The sequence below is a fragment of the Genypterus blacodes genome, unplaced genomic scaffold, assembly GCF_046128005.1.
Source record: "Genypterus blacodes isolate CSIRO-AG114 ecotype Tasmania unplaced genomic scaffold, CSIRO-AGI_Gbla_v1 ptg000111l_1, whole genome shotgun sequence".
Classification (NCBI taxonomy): domain Eukaryota; kingdom Metazoa; phylum Chordata; class Actinopteri; order Ophidiiformes; family Ophidiidae; genus Genypterus; species Genypterus blacodes.
In genome coordinates, this window is record NW_027466915.1 from 3340820 (window position 1) to 3360762 (window position 19943).

The following is a 19943-nucleotide window of genomic DNA, read 5'->3' on the forward strand; positions in this document are numbered from 1 at the left end:
ACCCCCCCAGAGCAGGAGAGAGATGGCAGCTGTAGGACAGCTGTTCCTACCCGGCCCAGAAAGCTTCAAACCACAACCTTCACTCCACCATCAGTACAGCCTGGACAGCATTTTAGGGGACAAAACACCACACAGCCTAAATGGTTACACACATCTGCCCTATTAACTAGATTATTAAGGAAATACCTCAGGAAATTGTTAGACTATAGATTCTGTTGTGACCTGATTCAATAGAAGCATGTATTTATGTATCACTTAGGCTCTGTATTATACTATTTTCAATAAACCTATATCTATTCCTACCCAATACCTATTCAATACAGGCATTATATTGAATAATTTGCACGTGTATGGATCTGAAACATCTTATTACATGGAAACATTCATGGCAAGATTTTTTGTAAAGGTTTGTTTGTTAATTCATAACAAAGGAGAGTCGTTTTTTGAGATATAGTAGACAGTTTACACTTGTATTATTGAATATTTTTCATAACTTTTTTAATCAAATGACTTCAATATCAAAGGGTCACTTGTACTAATGCACCACCAGGGAAATATCACCGATCCTGCAGCTGTACAGACATTTTAGTTGCTAAGAGCCCATTGTTTTTGTTTTCCAGCAGCACACCTCTATATTTGAGTCTTAGCTGTTTTCATCAAACCCTCTTCTAACAATGAAAGATAGATTGTTTCCATGAAAAAGGTTCAAAAAGAGTTAATACTGGAATTACAAACATTCAGAAATGCAACTATATGCAGACGCTAATGCTGTTCCTTATATATTGATATGTGTATGGAGACGATAATGAGGCATGACATTAATCCGTCCACCATTCTTTCTAAAATCTAATAGCCAAAAAATCACTGAAGAAAAAGCCTAAAACTTGAATGACTTAATTGTCGTTCAATAGGCAACCACATCATCTATGCCGTTAGGAATTAGTTAAAAGAAATTAATGATTTTTCATATACAGTATTTAGAAAACCCAACAATGCCAACATGCTTTAATGGATGTAATGCCGTGCAGAATCCACTGTTTATCCAATTCCGGATCACAAAGACAAATGGTTGAGCAAAGTGGCTCAGATGTCCGTCTCCCTAACCATGTTCTCCATTTGTGCCTGGGGGATCCCGGTATGGCACATAGCCCCATATCTGCAGATGCACCCTGTCAGTTCCTCTCTGATCCGAACCTTACTCACATGAACAGGACCTTAAGATACTTGAACCATTTCACTCTGGGAAGCCACTCAGACCCCACCTAAGGGGCAGCCCAGGAGAATACCTTTCTTTTTTCTTATTATCTTATTTCTCATAATAAAAATATACATACACAGTCGCCCATAAAGTTGGAAAGATTTTTTATTCCAACTTTATGGGCAACAGCGTATATATTTTTACTGTTGCCCATAAGGTTGGAATAATTGTTTATTCCAGCTTAATGGGCGAATATGTACATATATATCCAGTAATTTTACATATAATGATTATCTATTATATTACAGATATACTACAGCTATAATTGGCGTGTGTGTGTGTGCGTGTGTGTGTGTATGTACATTCATCAATACAACATCAATACAATGAGCACCATTCCTCCAGTCGCCTCTAATCTTGTCAGAAACATTGTTCAGTGGTCCTGCATTTGTATAGGGGGCTTTTCATTTACATACAATTAGTTATTTAATTAATCTTTTATTTGCTTCTACCAAAGTACGGTAGTTTGAGACATAAATTGACGACTCTGGCACCCCCCATAATGACATCACAAATGATGTCACAGGGGACACATTTCCTATCATAAATGGCATCACAATTTGTATTATTTGTTTCGGGTTTCTGCTCGTTCTCATTTGTAAAAACGTTAACGATGACTTTGCACACAAATTTGCGACATTTATCCGTTCGTGTAAGAGGAAGAATTATTGTAGGTGCGCGTGTTTTTCAGTGATTTTATTCTACAGTATGCTTGTAACGGCGAAGCTGTGACCCAGGCCGAGCTTGAAAACAGAATTGTTTCTGTTGCTTGTTTGAGTGCTATCCAGGCGCTACTGAGATTGCTTTTTGCTAGTCAACAAAAATCCACCCATATGCCGGAAAACTTAAGAGCTACAATGAGGCAGAGATCAAACAGCTGAAGGAGGTTAACCATCCCAAGATTTTGTGAAAACTTTGTAGCTAGAAATGGAGGATGTTGTTACTCATGGTCTGTATCTAAAAAGAAAATGGAACATTATAACCACTGGAAATAACAGGTATAACCATCCCTACAATCATGTCCAAACTTGCCAGAAACATTGTTCATGTATTTTGCATTTGGATAGGGTGCTTTTCATTTCATTTACATACCATTAGCGGTATTCGTTTTTTATTTGCATTAGCATTAGCGCAGTATAGTAGTGAACCACCCTCCTTTGCAGTAACCATTAACAATGGTCAGGGACAAGAGCATGAGCAAGTTGGCATCTACCTTTCTCAGCCTGTGTTCGCTCACAGTCAGCCTTAAAGAGAGCCAACAGTGTGAGGGTTTCCGTTGAAGGTGATGAGGAATGTGTCTGAAGGGCACCTTGCTCTTGTAATAATGTAATCTTGAATCATGAAACAGTAACAACATGGGATTACTGTGGAGAAGAAACCATTCGTCCTAAAGTTTTGTTTTTAATAAGAACTATTAAGTTAATGAACCACTTTTAGAGAAACCAGAACGGTTTGTTTTGTTAGATAAGGGCATTTGCTGAGGGCATTTCCAAAAAAACATTGTGAAAACAGTACTACAGTACTTTCCAACCAAACAGTTTAAATTGGATTATCCCATAACTGAAGGTGGGTAAAATGTCCTGTAACAACACTGGTTGTTTTGGAATCCATTTGGAATACTATACTGTCACAAACACACCAAAAACACACTGCTCCACTTGTGTGCACTGAGTGTATCTTTAAGACCCTCTTTAAGACTGCCGTGTTCTGATTGGGCGGCTGTATCAGGTCTATAAAGGACTATTCCTGTATGTGGGTTTAAGTTTTACTGGATGGATTTCTTTAGACATCCACCTCAAGTTGTGCAACTTTCACAACATTCAACACATAAGCCCTACTATATTAGATTAAATGAGGGAAATAACAAAACATACTGTATACCATGTCCAATTCCATTTATAGTTTACATACATCAAACTAAAACTGGATGTTTCAAGCTGATGGGTGGAGAAAGCAATACAATACCTTCCTACACTCTAAACACTCCTATCCCATAAACAAACCCACAGATACTTAATAGCCAGAGAATGAACCAGTCAGTCAAGCTGGTGGTAGTTGTACACCCACTTTACAGTATCCATTACCCCACTGACTCCAAAATGCTTGCTACTCACAGGTGAACACATTGGTTTATTCAGCGTGTAATAGAATTTGGCAGGCCCCTCATCTACAAGAGCCAAAAAGGCCATTGAGCTGAAACCAATGGCAGACAAACCGTGTCAGCTTTAAGATGGCGCTGCAAATTAAAGTATAGGGGTAACTGATCTTGCAACTGCATCGCACACAATGTAACTATATTCCAGTGGGGGAAAAGAGCAATTTCAACAAGATGGATGGCCGCCTTTCCGTGCATTTTCAAGGGCAGACAGATCAGCATAGGACCATTACATCTGGGCAGGGTCGGCTTAGTGGTCTGAATGGAGAACTTTGTTATGTATCTGCAGTGAGCATTTTATGGGAGAGACAGATGTGGAAATGCACAGACATGGACGTTGTGTATATGCAACCACAATGAAGTGCTTATATGGATGGATAATTCTAAACTACATACGGAAAATCAAGAGAAATTTCAAAATATTAATCTTTAAAGTGGTTTTGGTATGATTATCCCAATTACTCTCTGTAAGGCATTCTTGTCTTGGTCATATTTAGTTGGAGCAGAATCAACTCATCACCCGTGACATATATTTGAACAGTAATTACAGCAATATATCGTTGCGTTTGTTCTAGAAAAACAGCAATAACAGCTTTATCATCTCTGCTATGGTTGACCTGGCGGGCTAGCAGTGATCTTGGTTGGCTTTCAACCCACATGCAGATTCATGTATTATTACTGGTCTCATAACATCCTGTTGTCTGGAAGCCATGTATGCACTTCCATCCATATTTGCACTCCTTCGAGTTTCTTCCCATCTAAATGAAGTGTGAAAAATGTGGGAGGATTTGGACAGGACTGTCCACTCACTTTTAAAATATATAATTTAAACATATCTATCCCTGTTACTTTGCCAGAGATGAAGCTAATGACAGCTTCCAAGAGCTTAAGAAACATAAAAATAGCTGAATTCCATGTTGAGCTGGACAGCCAGAGGAATTATGTGATCGATGTGTATACTTTTCCACAGTAAGTCACTTTATAGCATTTCAGTATATTATCTTCCTCTATAATTAGCTGAAGGAAGGTAGTTGTCTTTTAGGGGAACAGTGACCTGTTCTTCTTATTCTCGTCAGAGTACCAGGAAAAGGAGCACACTAAGTTAGAATAGTGGTGATGTGGCTCTTCCCCTCCATCTGTTTTGTTTTTCTTCCATCTCCCTCTTTTTGATGAGCTGGGTCTTCAGTCCCCCCTATAAAATCCCATTAGCTCTTAATGAAGTCGGGCTCCTAGCCTCTCGGCCTCACCTCATTTAGCACGATTGTCTGGCGGCCATTAGCATGGAGGCAATTACAGCCGCACGACAAGAGTAATTGGAAATGCCGACAGGGACCCTGAGAAATGGGAATAAATAAATATAAAAAAAATATTCAAACTAATAAGCTCCCATTCAGATGGCAGGGAGGGAACCGCATGTGTCTAAGTTAAATCAACATAATTACAATTAGGGTTGGTAGGGTAAAGAGCCAGAGTGAGGGAGAAATGGATATGGATGGATTGAAGGGTGATGGGTAAGGATAGAGGTAGTGGGGGGGAAAGTGGGGTCACACAGTGAAGCTATTAATGAAGACCATAAATGTAAACCAAAAATCATGTGACGGAAAGGTCACCAGGAGTATGTTGGCAAGTGTCACTTTGCCTCTGCTGTCTTAAGATTAAAGGTAAATTCAGATTCTGTAGCCAAAGCAGACTACAATCATTCCATTACTTGTCGAATCAACCTAAAGCCAAGCAGATGTCTTTACAAAGATTCTTTACAAAGATACTATGATATTTATTTAGGAAGAATAGTCGAAATGTGTTCCACGATGGTTTCCACTGGAGCCCCTTGTGGAATTTAAAATGGCAGCATACATAGCCTCCTATCTGCACAGAGAGTAAGAAGCCTGGCTGGCCTGGCTGGCCTGGCTGAGACTGACAGGAAAAATGCAGGTGGAACTTAACAAGCTATATCTGCAGTAGAACCATTTAAACAATTTCGGAGCCCAACTTCACTGGTCTCCGAAATATGTAAAACTCTTATGATGAATATGCACATCCAGGTATCGTTTTGGGTTAACTAACTGATACAAAAACCGAGCAGGGCTAAAATCACAGCTGAAGAAACCTTCGAGTCAAGACAAAAAGAACTGCTCTCCATGAGCAAGACTAAATGAGGCCCTAAACACTACTGCCAGCATTTCACCCTCCAATTTGTTATAACATGCTGTGTTTGTGGGATGAATTCCTGTGATGAATTACAGCAGGTTATGTCTATAAAGAAATTAAACCAGTGAATAAAGCAGTAGAATGTTATCTAAATTGTAGACATGTGTATGAAACAGATATAATCATAATTGAGAGGCCTAAATAAAAACGTTTTTTTCCCTGTCTGGTAGCGCAGTACAATAGAGTAAAATAGATGACTCTTAAAGATACAGCAATGGCTTACATATACAGTACAAAAAGCAAAACATTCAATGATTTGGTTATTATGGATGGATGGTCATGCCAAATTCATATTATTGTTAGTATTATATTGTATAACATGTTTAGTTAGGATAAATAAATAAGTATATGTGAGAAAGGACTACTTGAGATATCTGGGTGGCTTTGAAACTGTTGAAACAACAGCAGGCCATGGGCCTGGTGCCAGATTGCCATGGCACCCCACTCCCCCCAGCCCCCTCTCCATCCCACCCCCTCACCCACAACCACTCTTGCCCCCTTCCTCCTCTTAAGCTGAATGACAGGTGGCAGAAACCCGATCAGCAAAGGGCTTCATCGAGGAAGCACTCGAATCTGAAACGGGCGTGCTGCCCACTCTCCCACCCGAGGGCCACAGCACAGGGGCTTCAGAAGCTGTGTGTGTGTGTGTGTGTGTGTGTGTGTGTGTGTGTGTGTGTGTGTGTGTGTGTGTGTGTGTGTGTGTGTGTGGGTGTGTGTGTGTGTGTGTGTGTGTGTGTGTGTGTGTGTGTGTGTGCGTGTGTACCTAAATGAGGTGGGGGATGGGGGAGCGGGGCTACAATGGACACAGTGGCATAGAGGGAGAGGGGGGAGAGGGGTATAATGGACGTTTTGGCTGGAGAACCAAAGCGGCACTGCTGGCAGTGGGTGTCCAGGGCTCAAACGGGAAACGGGAGGCTGGCTCCCACAATAGTAGGGGAGAGAGTCCCAGAGGATTGGCCACAATAGCAGGACAAGCGGCTGCTGTCAACAATGACCTCCAAGGCCTTGCTGCTTTAAGCTAGATGGCCCCACCCCAGCACTTCCCTTTAGCGCTGCCATACAGCTAATGCAGAGAGAATTATTTGGGATATGAATCTGCAACATCTGTGCATTTTTTTCATTGAAGTCCTGTCGTCTACCTTTGCTACTGTGCTTCTCTGATATAAGAGTGCAGCAAAAGAGTGTATTGTACAAAGTAGGAGTGGATAGAAATTTACTCAAGTACAACTTTGAAGTATGACATATTGTCTGTTCCATTTTGCTACAGTACTTATATACTATTTTATCCGACCGCTTCAGCAGTTAGTTACTTTGCAGTTTAAGAGTTAACTTAATCAAGAGATGAAAAAGTTTGCACTGATTTAGGGCAATGGTACAATGCACATAAAGCATTTGAATATTTTTTCCACCACTCATCTTTATGTTTGGAGTAGAATGGAATAGTGAATATCAACAAGAAAAAAACACCAGTATATTTTCAGGTGATGGAATTCTATTTCATGAAGGCAGACAGACAATGTAGGAGTATGGTAGGACGTTTGCGGAAGGCCACAAAACGCAGTTAATTACCCAAACATTAATTACCCAAACATCTACTATTGCACTCAGATGCCTTTGCAACGTGTCAGAAATTTAGTTCGGCTCTCTTGCAGCTTGAGTCTCATGAGCCAAGTTGTTGGAATTCACAGTTGCATTTCCAGGAATATTGTGAAGCTATCAAAACGTGTGTGTGCATGCCAACATTAATGTGGGTGCATCCGTATTTTTTAGAACCGAACACAACTATGAAATTGTCAATAAATAAAACTGTCCAGTGTGAACACAATTCCGTGATTGCTGTTTTTTATGCAAATTCAACAAAATGCCACACTTTTGCTGCATAATTTCTGATGTTACTGCAAATGTAATTTGTTTGTCTTTGTTTCTTTATTTTCATATTACATACTGAGAGGGTGAAGGGGAGAGCAGGGGCGTCATTACAGCTGGGTGTAAAGGGTGCACACTCGTCCCCGGGAGCGCCCTAAAAGCAACAGGGGTGCAATGTTTAACTCCGGCTGACTTTTGTAAACATTGCCTTACCAAAAGATCTAGTTAAATGTATTTGTCTAAACTACCAAACGATGATGATGATGTAACGCCTAGAGACACAAGAAAGTAGGCTGTTCTACGCATATTGTTTGTGTTTGTTTGTTTGTCATGTAGATCTGTTTCAACTTTGTGAATATAAATAAAAAATGTAAATGAAGTCATTAGCGGAAAAAAGGCTGAATGTATCGCAATTTTGTTGCAAAAATCACAAAAACTAATGGTGAAATCTTAAGGGAACTGATAAATTGCAGGTTCTGGCAATTCATGCAGGCCATTCAAATGACCTGCATGAATGCGATGGCAAAAATGAAGGCAAAAATGTATTTTTCTCAATCTCTGTATGTGTAAATATCTACAAAACTGTAGTTACAATATTAACATATGACCACAGTAAACATGCGTTTTTACTGAAAACACTGTATTGCTGTCAAAATCAATAATGTGGAAGACTTCATTACACCGCCTCATCACTTCGCAGCAACTTAACCTTTACAGTGCACAGACATCTAGATATAGACACATCCAGCCTTAACGCATCAAATCAGATTTGAAAACCCACTGGCTGACATCTGTACTGAAGCAACTTGGTGCAACACAGACTTGTCTTTGTCTAATCCACTGTCCCTGGTCTACATAAAAAAAGTCTATTTGTCTAAAATAGCTCTTCAAGCAGTCGCTGCATGAGCTGGAGTGATTGCTTGTAGACCTGGAAAGCAATGTAAAAGGGAGGTCTCCAACCAGGAGGAGATTTAATTAGCAAAATCTCATTAAACCTAACAAAATTAAGCGTAAAACAATCCACGGTGGGGAATCTTGGTGGAAGTTTAAGGTTTAGGAAGAGGGGAGGGTAGGAGTGGGGAACATATAGGGGCTGAGTGGCAGTGGAGACTGCTGGAGAGCAGAGAGGGAGACATGTGAAGTAACCGGTCTAAAGATATACTGTAGATCTCTTACAGTGCTAGCGTTGAGTTCTCATCTTATCAACACCTCCAATAAAATATAAAGACATTGTTACTTTGTTGTAACAATAAACAGGTGTTTATATAACCTGAAATGTGTATTAAAATATTAATCTTTATGGAATGTAGGACACTAGGCCAATGGGATGCAAACAATAGTCTCTGGAGTTATTGATTTAAAGCTTCCACAACTTATTCAGCAGCATCTGAATGTATGTTTATGAATTACTTCATGCTAAATATTATTAAAACTGTGCAGAAAAGGCAATTAAGATGCACAGAATAGCCGGAAACAAAAGCCTGAGTTTATATATTTGTCCTTAGGCAAGTAATTTTCATGTAAATAAGAATGACCATGAAGTTGTTAATTAATCCAACAAAGGAAAAACATTCAGAATTATTTTAAATTCTGCAGGAATGGCTGACCATTTTGCATTCTTCAAATTAATGTGCAATTAGTTGCAAACAGGAGGAGTTCTTTTGCCCATTTCAGTCTGAACAACAGGGACAGAAAACAAATTTCAAATAGCCATTAATTTCTACCTAACTTCTTCCCTCATTGTCTTTGGATCGTCTCAGGTGGACAAACAATATCATCACAACATAATGCTGCTGAAAATTAGCTGTACATCTAATACGTCTGATCATCAATTTACTGCCAATTACTGCTGTAATAAATATACCCACTACTAAGACTACGTTAAAGTACTTTCTGATTTTGTTGTCAAAAGATTTTAAATGTAGGATGAATACAGTTACCACCTCTTCAGATCAAATTTAAGTGCACAATATAATTCATGTTTACAAATGTTAGGAACCTGACATGTATAAAGGTTCTATTTTGAAACCTTTGCAATGCATTGCCAAGTGCAAAGACACACTCTTCTGCTGTAGCACACTAAACACACTGGAAAACAAGCCACGCCACAACCAACTGCTTTATCTATGCGTATCCACGCACACTAGCATAGATATGGGCCACATAACACTCACTCGCTGGGCTCAGACTTCATGGGAGTCTCTAGCCATATGTCTAAGTGGGCGAATGCAAATGTTTTATATGTTGTATGTAAAACAGAAAGCGGTTTCTGAACAGAAAGGAAGCTTTGGACCAAGAAGGAAGCTTTGAATCTTGATTTAGAGGGAAATTAACCATTGTATAGAAAGATTGAAAATTGAACCAAAGTAGTTAAGAAGTGTGTTTAAAGCAGCTTTAAGATGATGATTCAATGTAAACTTTAAACTTAATCCTGGTTGCTTCCACCTTCAAGTGTTCCTGTGGGAAAAACTAAACTCATGAGCCTCGAAAACAATTTGGGGACATTAATGACTCTTTCTGTCACGGTAACACAATATAGAACCACTATCCACTCCAATGAACCATTGAATACCCAGACAATTGCTGTGTGTATTGTCCAGAAACCAGTATGCTGCCTGCTCTTTGTCTCTGGAAGCACCGAGTGCCATTAGAAAGCTGGAGCTCTCATCTTTCATTTGAGCCTATTTACATTCTTGTCAGATAAACTAAGCTTTCAGTCTCCCTTCCCTCACCATTTCCTACCTAAAGCACACACTCTTTCTGCTTAATGTGACCCTCAAGGAGTGAGTCCCTGCTCTGTGTAAAACAAGCAGATGTGTGTAGTTCTTAGGGTCGCTTTCTCTCATCGCTCTGACTTTGGTATATTTTTTTGCCTATATATGGAAATGTTTTAGGAAATACAACAATAATCACCCAAGTTTAATGCCATGAAAATCCTCAGTTGCGACGACATCGAATTGAAATGCACAGGATCCAATTAAAACTCTTCACCTTCATGGAGGACAGCACTTGTTGGATTCATTTGCATCCTGATCCAGGATTGAGAGAGCATGTTTGTTGGAGAGTGAACCTATCACTTATACTTAAAAAAAAAAACCCAGGAAGGTTGTCTAAAGTCCCGGAACAACCTGAGCAAAGAAAATCGAATTTCTCAATAAGGAGAATCTGCTTAAATGACATAAATGATTGTTTGGTTTTGACCAACTTGAGTGAGCAGCGGCAGGGAAATCATTTAACATGTACTCTGGCATGCTCACATGTTTATAACATAAATTACATTTGATTGTGTGCTCTTAAATTAAATCACGGACTGTTGCTGGCCTCCAAAGAAACACATTAGCTCCGCTAGGCAGAATGAATGTTCTGTTCCTGAAGCACATAACGCAGCTTTGGTAATGGCATGAATGAGCACAAGGAAGATAACAGGATCTTGCTCAGGGTTTTACAAGGACGTAACTGACAACTTACAGTTAGTTTGCCCACAGCAACACTGCAGTTTTGTGTCTCCTCCCGATATCCAGCTCTCCGCACAAAGCCTGTCAACAGATGATTACATTTTAGTGATGCAACTCAGTGAAGTCAATGGTATTGTAAAGGACACTAAAAAACATGCAGAAGGGCCAGAGCATACATATTGACACATTATCAAGCAGAAAATACAAGTACTGTATATAGCAATCCCTAAAGCACAATTTTGACCGGTTATAACTCCTTATAACCACAACCAGAATATTCTGATAGCACATGAAGCATCAGTATGGTGCCGATGCAATTCTGTGGTAGCAAATGACCTTTCTTTTCAACAAATCACAAGAGGAATATTTCATGGCGTACACTTTGGGGAAAGAAACATCCACAATGAGGAAAAGAAAAGGGTCTTGCTGTTTGAGGACTTAATGCCAATCATCTACCATCCGACTCATTTATTGATATTCTGTCACTTTTTAAGTGAAATGCTGCTCGAACAATCAAACTCCCCGATCTTTCAACAGCAGCAGGCTACAAGGCTGCTCAAGTGTTCTGTGTCAAGCTTAATTATTTCAGTTTGACAAGACCTTGAGCACCATCGGCGATGAGTGCATTATGTCATATGCAGCAAAGGGAATTGATAGAAATATTCGTGTAAGGGTTCCATCTAATATTACAACCACAGGCACTGGCTTTTATGAGTTTAATAATTACTTGAATGGTACCTGGCGTACACCAACACAATTAAAGTGGGTATTATAAATGTAAGAAAGGGTCTGTGCAATAAGTCATCAGATGTGTTTATCTAAATGTAAATACATCAATGCAGGGGTCATTTGATGCAAATTCCTATGTTTCTATTTTCCTTTAAGAGGTCTAGTTCAAAACCTTAGTACTTTGATGTGCTAAAACACGGATCCACTTAAACTCTCCGTTGCTGTGACAACACAATACATTGAGTTTCTGATTGGCCAGCTCCTTCCCATACATCCAAACTGTGAAACACAGATGCTGACAAGACACTCGCTCGCTGGCTTCATACCCTGCGGCTGTGTGTCTAAACAGATGTGTAGGTGGGTCAATTCAAACATGTTTCATGTTGATGTCAAAGAACTAAAGACTACATATTCTTCCCACTACATAACATTATATGACAGAAATAACAAAAAGGGAGAAGAATGATTCCTGAGAATAAATACTATTCTGTTCTGATGCGTTAACATTTACACACTGGTTCCATTGCTTATATCTTGGTAGCACTGCTGGATCTACTTACTTCAAGTGAGAATGAAAGTGTAGGGACCTGAAATATCTGTTATAATTATTAATTGCCTTATAAAAGTGTGTCCGTGCATTTTTATGGGAAGCACTGTGGGCCAAAGATGAACTGGGAAGCAGCATTGTAAAATCAAACAGACAGTTTAAGCTACTCTCAACATCCTCTTTCATGCTCACTTACAAGTGGTTTAGGTAATACAAACTGAGTACTTGGTGCGTCATATGGTATAGATTATGTAAAAATTGTGCAAAGCTTATCTTAATGATATCTGAAGTAAAAGATGCTGAGACAGGTTGTAGAAATATAGAATTTCCCTATGATTAAGTGTTTTACTTATGCCATACCATAGTTTAGTGGTATAAATCATTGTTACCATCAAAGTTCTTCCTACAGGAAAACATAATTATGCTTTAATGGTTTTTATCAAGTTGTTACTGCATTATGATAATCAGACTGGATTTTAGCTAATCCACTTTATGACACACCACCACCGCATACAAAACACATCTGATTATAATTTCCAATGACATAGGTGAAAACAGGGAGGTCAGTGAGCTGCTGTGACTCAAATTCCTTTAAGCAATTGACTAGTTGGCCATTTCTAAGCCACACTGAGCGCAGAGAGAGGAGAGGAGTTATGGCGCACATGCAAAAGATTTAAGTTCAATCAAGCATTCAGGGCTGGACACCTGATCTTTCGCTTAAAGCTTCTCCTGAACAGTGGGAGTGTGGTCGGGCCTCACAGCGGGCCGCCTACCTCCAGCAATCTGCTAACACAGAGGCTCTGAAGGGATGGTATTTATCCAGTGCTGCACGGCTCAGTAGGGACTACTGTGTGTGTGTGTGGTAGGTACTACTAGAGGCCCCGAGTGGATGGGGGGATTGGAATGAAATCTGTAGAGATTTAGCGGTAATAGTCCAAACATTTCTTTTTTTTCTAAGTTTTATCAGTCTCCCTTAGGGCGAGCAAAGTGGAAAAACAATCAAAAGTTAAGTTTCCATTGCATTCTCAAGCAAAGTTTTGGCTGGAAAGTTGGGAATAGAATAAAATGAAAGTTTTATCTTAATTGAAGGTGTTTGTATCATTAAGGCTGAAGTGATTCATGAACACCAAATGTGAATGTCAATTGGAAAAGTTACTGTCTGGGGTCCCAGATATACTGCAATTTAAACTGACAAAACAAGAAATGTGTTTGATGATGCTCTGTCTCAATACAGGAAATGTGGCTGAAGTCCTTAAGTTAAGAAAAGCCATGTGTGAAAGGAATGTATTTCCAATGCAATATGTGACAGAGGTTGTGTTTCTTATAAGACAATTAAATAAGCCAAGTAAATAAGTGTGTGTTTCCACCAACTTTTGAGAATGTGAATAAGTGGTCATCAATATTACATATCATAAACAAAACCACCAATAACTGGTATTTGACTGTGGTTTTAGTGAGATCAGCCTGAGATAGACTATTTTGATGAAGGCATTTCTTCATGGGAAGTGTTCTCTCTCCGTGTAACATGGCTTCCTAACCAGATTTAAACCGTCTCAGCTATACAATAATACTTTAGATTACTTGGTCAGATAACCGGCCCTGTCACTTTGACTGACATTTTCATCTAAAGTTTAGATGATTCACCAATTTTAGATGATCCACCGTTTTAGACACACATTTTAGATTCTAAATGTGTTCTAAAACAGGTGGATGGAACCCCATTTTTTTTTATCATTCTGCCTTTAAGTTTCCATGTTTATGGCTGCAAATCCAGCTGTAACATTGTTTTATCTACATACTACCATTAAAAGATTTATGGATCAATTGCGAAAGAAGATATGCATGATGATAATGATAGTAAGACAAACTCAAAGCCCAAGAAATGGTACAGGAAACCCTTTGAAAACAGCCCCTCTCAGACCATGGGAGATTTGGGTGAGAGCAATACTAAGGTTTCTTTCAGCCACAAAGAAAACATTTTAGCTTCTCAGTAATCCTTCCCGAAGCCCTCCCTAAGCTCTAAGGGCCCTTCCTCCCTCGGTCATCCCTCCGGCCCCATCTGGGACCCTACAGGAGCGTCTCTTCTGCCTCCTCTACACTGAACCCCACCATACACACACTATTCAACATGTCTCCATGACCCCTCTGGGACCCAGTCGACCTTCCTGTTGACGTCAAAGTAAATTAGAGCGGGGCTGCAGTGAGGGGCTCCACCCAGGGGGCTGGAGGTCTAATCACTGTGTTCCTCACAAAACCCACAGAGGAAACATTAGCATTCCTGAATGTGCAGACCACCATCCACACTGCATTTATCCCATGTATACGTGTACACAGGTACACAGATAAAAGCTGTATCAATAAATCATGTGTTGATTCATCCAGTAGAGTAGTACTCAAATCTACTACTACTTCAGTAAAAGTACATATACCACAATGGAAAAATACACGCAAAGACCAGTTCTATTTAAGTATAACATAATTGTTATATTAATATACATATAACTAAACTAATGCTGTATTATTTTGCAATTGTGGGTCTGATCGCCTCACGATACAAACAAATCTGTGCTGAGCTATGGCCATATTGCGCGTGCTTGTGAATACAGACACACAAACACACCAAAGCTGTCTAATGGGACTCACTGCAGTGGAGACTGTATTAGAGGACGGAGCTCAGTGAAAAATGCATGTTTGGAACTAAAACAAAACTGAAACCAGAAAGGACAAAATGGATGAAATGACAATAGAAAATGGCTAGGGGGCTTAATATGTTACCTGGTGCTGCGTTAATTGGAAAAAAACATATTGTGAAATTAGTGATTCATAACATGTATCTGCTGCACGTTATTCCATCAGTTGCGAAAAAGTTGATGTAGATATATATATGAGGTTTTTTCATGTGATGGTGGGAACCTTCTTTTCTGACTTTCCATCTCCGCATTCATATTTCAATCACTATAAAATGGATTCATTCTATCAAATACATTTTGCCTATAATTGATAAGCCAGTGTAGTGATCCTATTTCAATCTATTTTCTATGCCAAACAGTATATTTTGGGATTATTATAAATATGACAGAACACATTGATGCCTACAATACTTTTATTGATAAAAGTCTAGATATATTTTTTATTTACCATATACATTTTTTATAGTGCACCGACTGTTGGATGGATTTGAATGCTAAGAGGCACATGAGGCCACATTCTTTCACACACAGGAGCACACACACGCACAGCACACCTTTTCCCAGTCAATGAATTCTTCATTAAATCAAACAGAGGGAGGATGAGGCCTTGCTCTTGGGTTACGTTTTGACTTTATTAATGCTGAAGGAATTGGACAGAGTGAGTGCTGCTCCCCTGACAAGTCGTAGAGCTTCTTGCGAGTTGAGTGTTTCATTGTTGCGCTGTGTACAACATTTGCTCATATCAATAATGTGATGTGCTCGAATGCCTCAGGCAAACCCTGGGAGAGAATCCAGCCTCATTTGAGTAATTTCATTTTAGTCTTTGCATTTGTGACAATGCAGGATTGTAGAAACTACAGCCAGGAATTATTATTCAACAACTTTTAATGCCTAAACTTTCTTCTCTTATGGAGACTCTGTACGGTTTGAAAACTCCAGATGGACATCTTTAAGATTCCCAAATCCTCCTCCTTTGGCTAGTAAGAGTTTTGGGGTCAAGGTGTGAAGGGAGGACCAAAAGACCCGTTTCCCACAATCCCTCTGCAGCTATAGCCCCCCAGCTGTTCAAGGGCTTCCATAACAACAGCTGCGCAGAGGTTTAGTGCTTCATGTTGCTATGACAACAGCAGGATCAATTGGCATGCACAGACTCTCGGTGCTAATAGCGAAAGTGACATTATGCCATAATTTCATTTCCATAAAACACAGGCGGGTTTTTTACTGCACTAAGATTCAGGGTGACATAAAAGGAGGCAAATAATTAATTTTGCATAATAATGTGAGTGGCTCACACACCCCAAACTGGCAGCGAGCTCCCACGCACACAGATAAACAACCACGCAACCTCACACCACAGAATCGCACCCTGGAATTGAAGATTAACTCGGTAAGAAATGAGATTGTTTCTGGGCTCGTACAATAGAGGCTAAATAAGTTTTTATGCCCGGCAGCTGTATTTGCCACAGATCACTGACCGACAGGATGTGCAACAATCAGAAATATTTCTGTTCTCCTGACAAACAGGATATCGGGTCACTTGGCCACCTTCGTAGGGAGGAATCAGACACTGTGGGGGTTTACACACTATTGTACAGCGCCCAGAAGGACTAACCTGAGCTGTATGTGGGGTTTACACATGTGGGACAATACAATTCTTGGCGAGCTTTCACTGCACTTGGAAATCTGGGGTACAGTATCATATGCATATAACACAATAATCAGAGAACTCTCAAAGACAGCAAAGAAAAGACAACCTTAAGTTGCTACTGTCTTCAGTCACTACTCGTGCTCGATGTGGATGGTTTCCTGAAGCTCTATATTTTGTGGTCTCCACTAGCGTCAACCCTTTGGGGATTTTGGGGCTGCAGAGTTCCAGGGATTTATAAGGGCTCAAGATGACAATGGCAGGTATTCCCACGAGCGTAACCAGAGCTGGCGTGGCGTCACCGCGGGTTTAAGCCCAACATTTAACGAGCATGCAGCTGATACAAGCAGCTGTGCCAGACAAAACACATCACAAACACACACACTTAAGACTACACACATACATGCTTACACGTACAATCATGCAATTAAGCCTGTCTTCTCAATTGCACACAGACTCCGACACTTTCACTGACACCTTAGAAATAAGATAAATAACACAACAAACACACATACACACACAAAGCTATAGATTTCAGCATGATACAAGGCTGTATAACTTTGTGTCTCCGCCACTGATCGACTCTTGGCTGATATTTAACATGGATTATTCCTCCCTGTCTCACAGAACATGATAGCCCCTTGTGAACAGTGGGGGAAAGCCAAACAGGAATCCACCGCTAAAAATACCCCTATCGTGATGAGTCAGGATGGCTTGAGCAAACAAAAAGAAGCCATTCTCATTTCTCCTCCTTTTAGAGACTTGGAAAAGAAGTTCCAGTCTTCAGTGCCACCGGTGGATTCCTCTTTTAAATGAATGTAATTGCCTCAAAAAGAAGGGAAAAAACACAATCTGCAGGCAATCAGGACAAAAGAGATCATCTGCCTGGAGGCTAATGATGTGAAAAAGTGTTAAGCACTTGAAAAGATTAAAGGTGCAACAACAATCAAATGTTTGGTACTGAATAACAGACTAGACTTTTCCAAGACAATATCAGAGTCTAATGTCTGACAGGTTTCTCTACTGGACATGTGGAGGATATACAATGATGTGTATTGGCCTTGATCTAAACTCCTTTCCTCATGGCAACATCAACATGCTTCATTCCATCAACCTTTCAATGAAATTCAGCTTAATTCTAAACATTGCATATTTCTCAGTGTCCACTGTAGTTATTATATTTCAGCCCAACTTCCCAAATGCAATAAAAATAAAGTAAGCAGGAGCAGCAGCAGCTTGTGCACATAGCTTGTATTATCAGCACCAGGCTAAGCAAAGCCCTTTAGGCTCTAGTGAGACTGGGCTCTGTACTCATATGCTCTTTCACTTACAGAGAAGAAAACAGGATGACCCAACTTTCGGGTGGGCTTCAGCGAGCCCTTTGGCCAAAGTTTTTGGACTGATTATTTTTGTAGTTTAAACCCATCTTGCTTTTCTTCCTGCAATAGTTATTCGAAATATTCCCCCTTACATTATTTTTGCATGTTTTATCATTACTTTAGCATGTCTAGGCGTAGTAGTGGTTCAAGGCAAAGGGACTTGTTGCTTGCTTCTAGTTGTTTCTGTGTTTCTTGTTCTGTGTAGTCTTATCTAAACTACATTTGATATGAGTAAACTGCTTCACATAGTATAAACTTCATCTCGATTGGTTATTTAACATAGATCTGAGTATTAGTATCTTAGTCAGTCTGAAAACAAATTAAAAGATTTTGTCACTGTAATGTTGGAGTAAGTCGGTTTTTAGAGGTAGTATTAAGATAACCGTATGTAAGATTGTAAGATTGTTCAATAACGGAAAGGTTTAATTATATCACTACATTAGCTGATGTTTTCATGCTCGACAAACCCACTCTATTTTAAGGCTCAATACTACACTAAATGACTTAAGTTAAGATAGATACTTTTGCAGCCTGGAAAAATCCATAACTGCACAGCAAGGGTATCTTAACTCATTTTGGTAGGAATTGTATCGTTTGGTAGGAATTGTATCCTTTCTCTGGTTCCAGAGTAGACTGGCTCTGCTCGTCCAGGAGGAGAAGCTGGCTGTCATGCTGGCGGCCACAGGCCCTGGTGGAGCTGAAGCTCTGATTCTTCATACCAAAACTGACATCACAGTCAAGTTCCAATTGAGGATACTGCCGCAATGTGTGGATTTAGAAAGGGAGTGTGTGTGTGGGGGGGGGGACTACAGGGACGACAGTCTTTTTAAATTCCAGCACACTGTATTTTAAAAAAAAAATTTGTATCCTCCTCTCTGGTACAAGCAGGGCGGGAGCCGGGAACCAGGATGTTAAATATAGAATGAAGAATACTGAATACAGCCATGATTGGCCATGGTTAATTTATTGAGTATTGCACAATGTTTTCCTTGTATTGTCCCATTCATTTTGCGTATTAATAGTTCAAATGTTGTTTCCTCACAGACTTCTGCAGCCTGTTTGAAAACCATCTGGTTTGTGTCAAGAATGTTATTTCATCAAACTCAAACCAAGGTGGGGTGAAATATTGATGTGTTCAAGTTTTCAGCAGGAAAACAGCCCGATTTGACTTGAAGTGTAAGATGTCACATTAAACAACATATACTTCAAGTCCCTACAAATACAGAGAAATGACCATGATGTACATCACTAAACTAGTGATGATGTAAAATTCTAAAAGGATATTTTATTGAAATACAAAAATACGCACAGCTTAAATGTTTCTTAAATGTCTATGTCTATGATTATTGATGCTTATGTTTTCCTCTTATCACACATTATTTGCCACAGGTTTGCCTTGATTATGATTATGATTATTATTATGAATTTGGCCTTACATGACTTGCTATGATGGATATAATTGCAATTATAACTCTAAGATTTATTTTCCCCACTCCAAGCCACAGTTCAAACACATACAGTACATCATTCACATGAACACCGTAGGGCCAGGCGCATGCGTACTCTATGGATAGTGTATGTCTACACATGCATACAACATGAGGTAAACAGAATGGGAAAAGTCATATAGTGATCATGAAATCAATGTATGCCATGAAGCTTCACACCAGCTGTCTCGACTCTCTGATCGAACACACACTAAAGGAGACGCGACAGAAAAAGCCCTGGTGGAATCTTCCTCCCTTGTTTCTCTGAAAAGGCCTATAGCTCACCAAGTGCCATATACAATATCCACCTCAAGTATTTCCTTTCAATTTTCCATTCCAATAACACAACAAACAATATGCTAATCATAGCTTCATTTCTTGTCAATGCAAATCTGAATGACAACATCATGAAAAAGTGCCCTCCATTACCAAGAAAATGGCATATCAATCTCAAGAACTTGCATGAAATAAATTGATGTGCAGAGAAAGTGAGTGAAATTAATCAACCCTGTTGGCACAATTAT

General features: G+C 39.6%; 1 protein-coding gene across 1 annotated transcript in view; it reads right to left on the bottom strand.

The window, feature by feature from the left end:
- The window catches only part of LOC143009158 (homeobox protein PKNOX2-like), an 85228-nt gene that overhangs the window by 52169 nt on the left and 13116 nt on the right, over nucleotides 1-19943 (bottom strand). Inside the window, exon 2 of the mRNA XM_076161171.1 lies at nucleotides 10956-11023. The gene's annotated coding sequence lies outside the window, so the exon portion shown is untranslated. The remainder of the gene's footprint in view (nucleotides 1-10955; nucleotides 11024-19943) is intronic.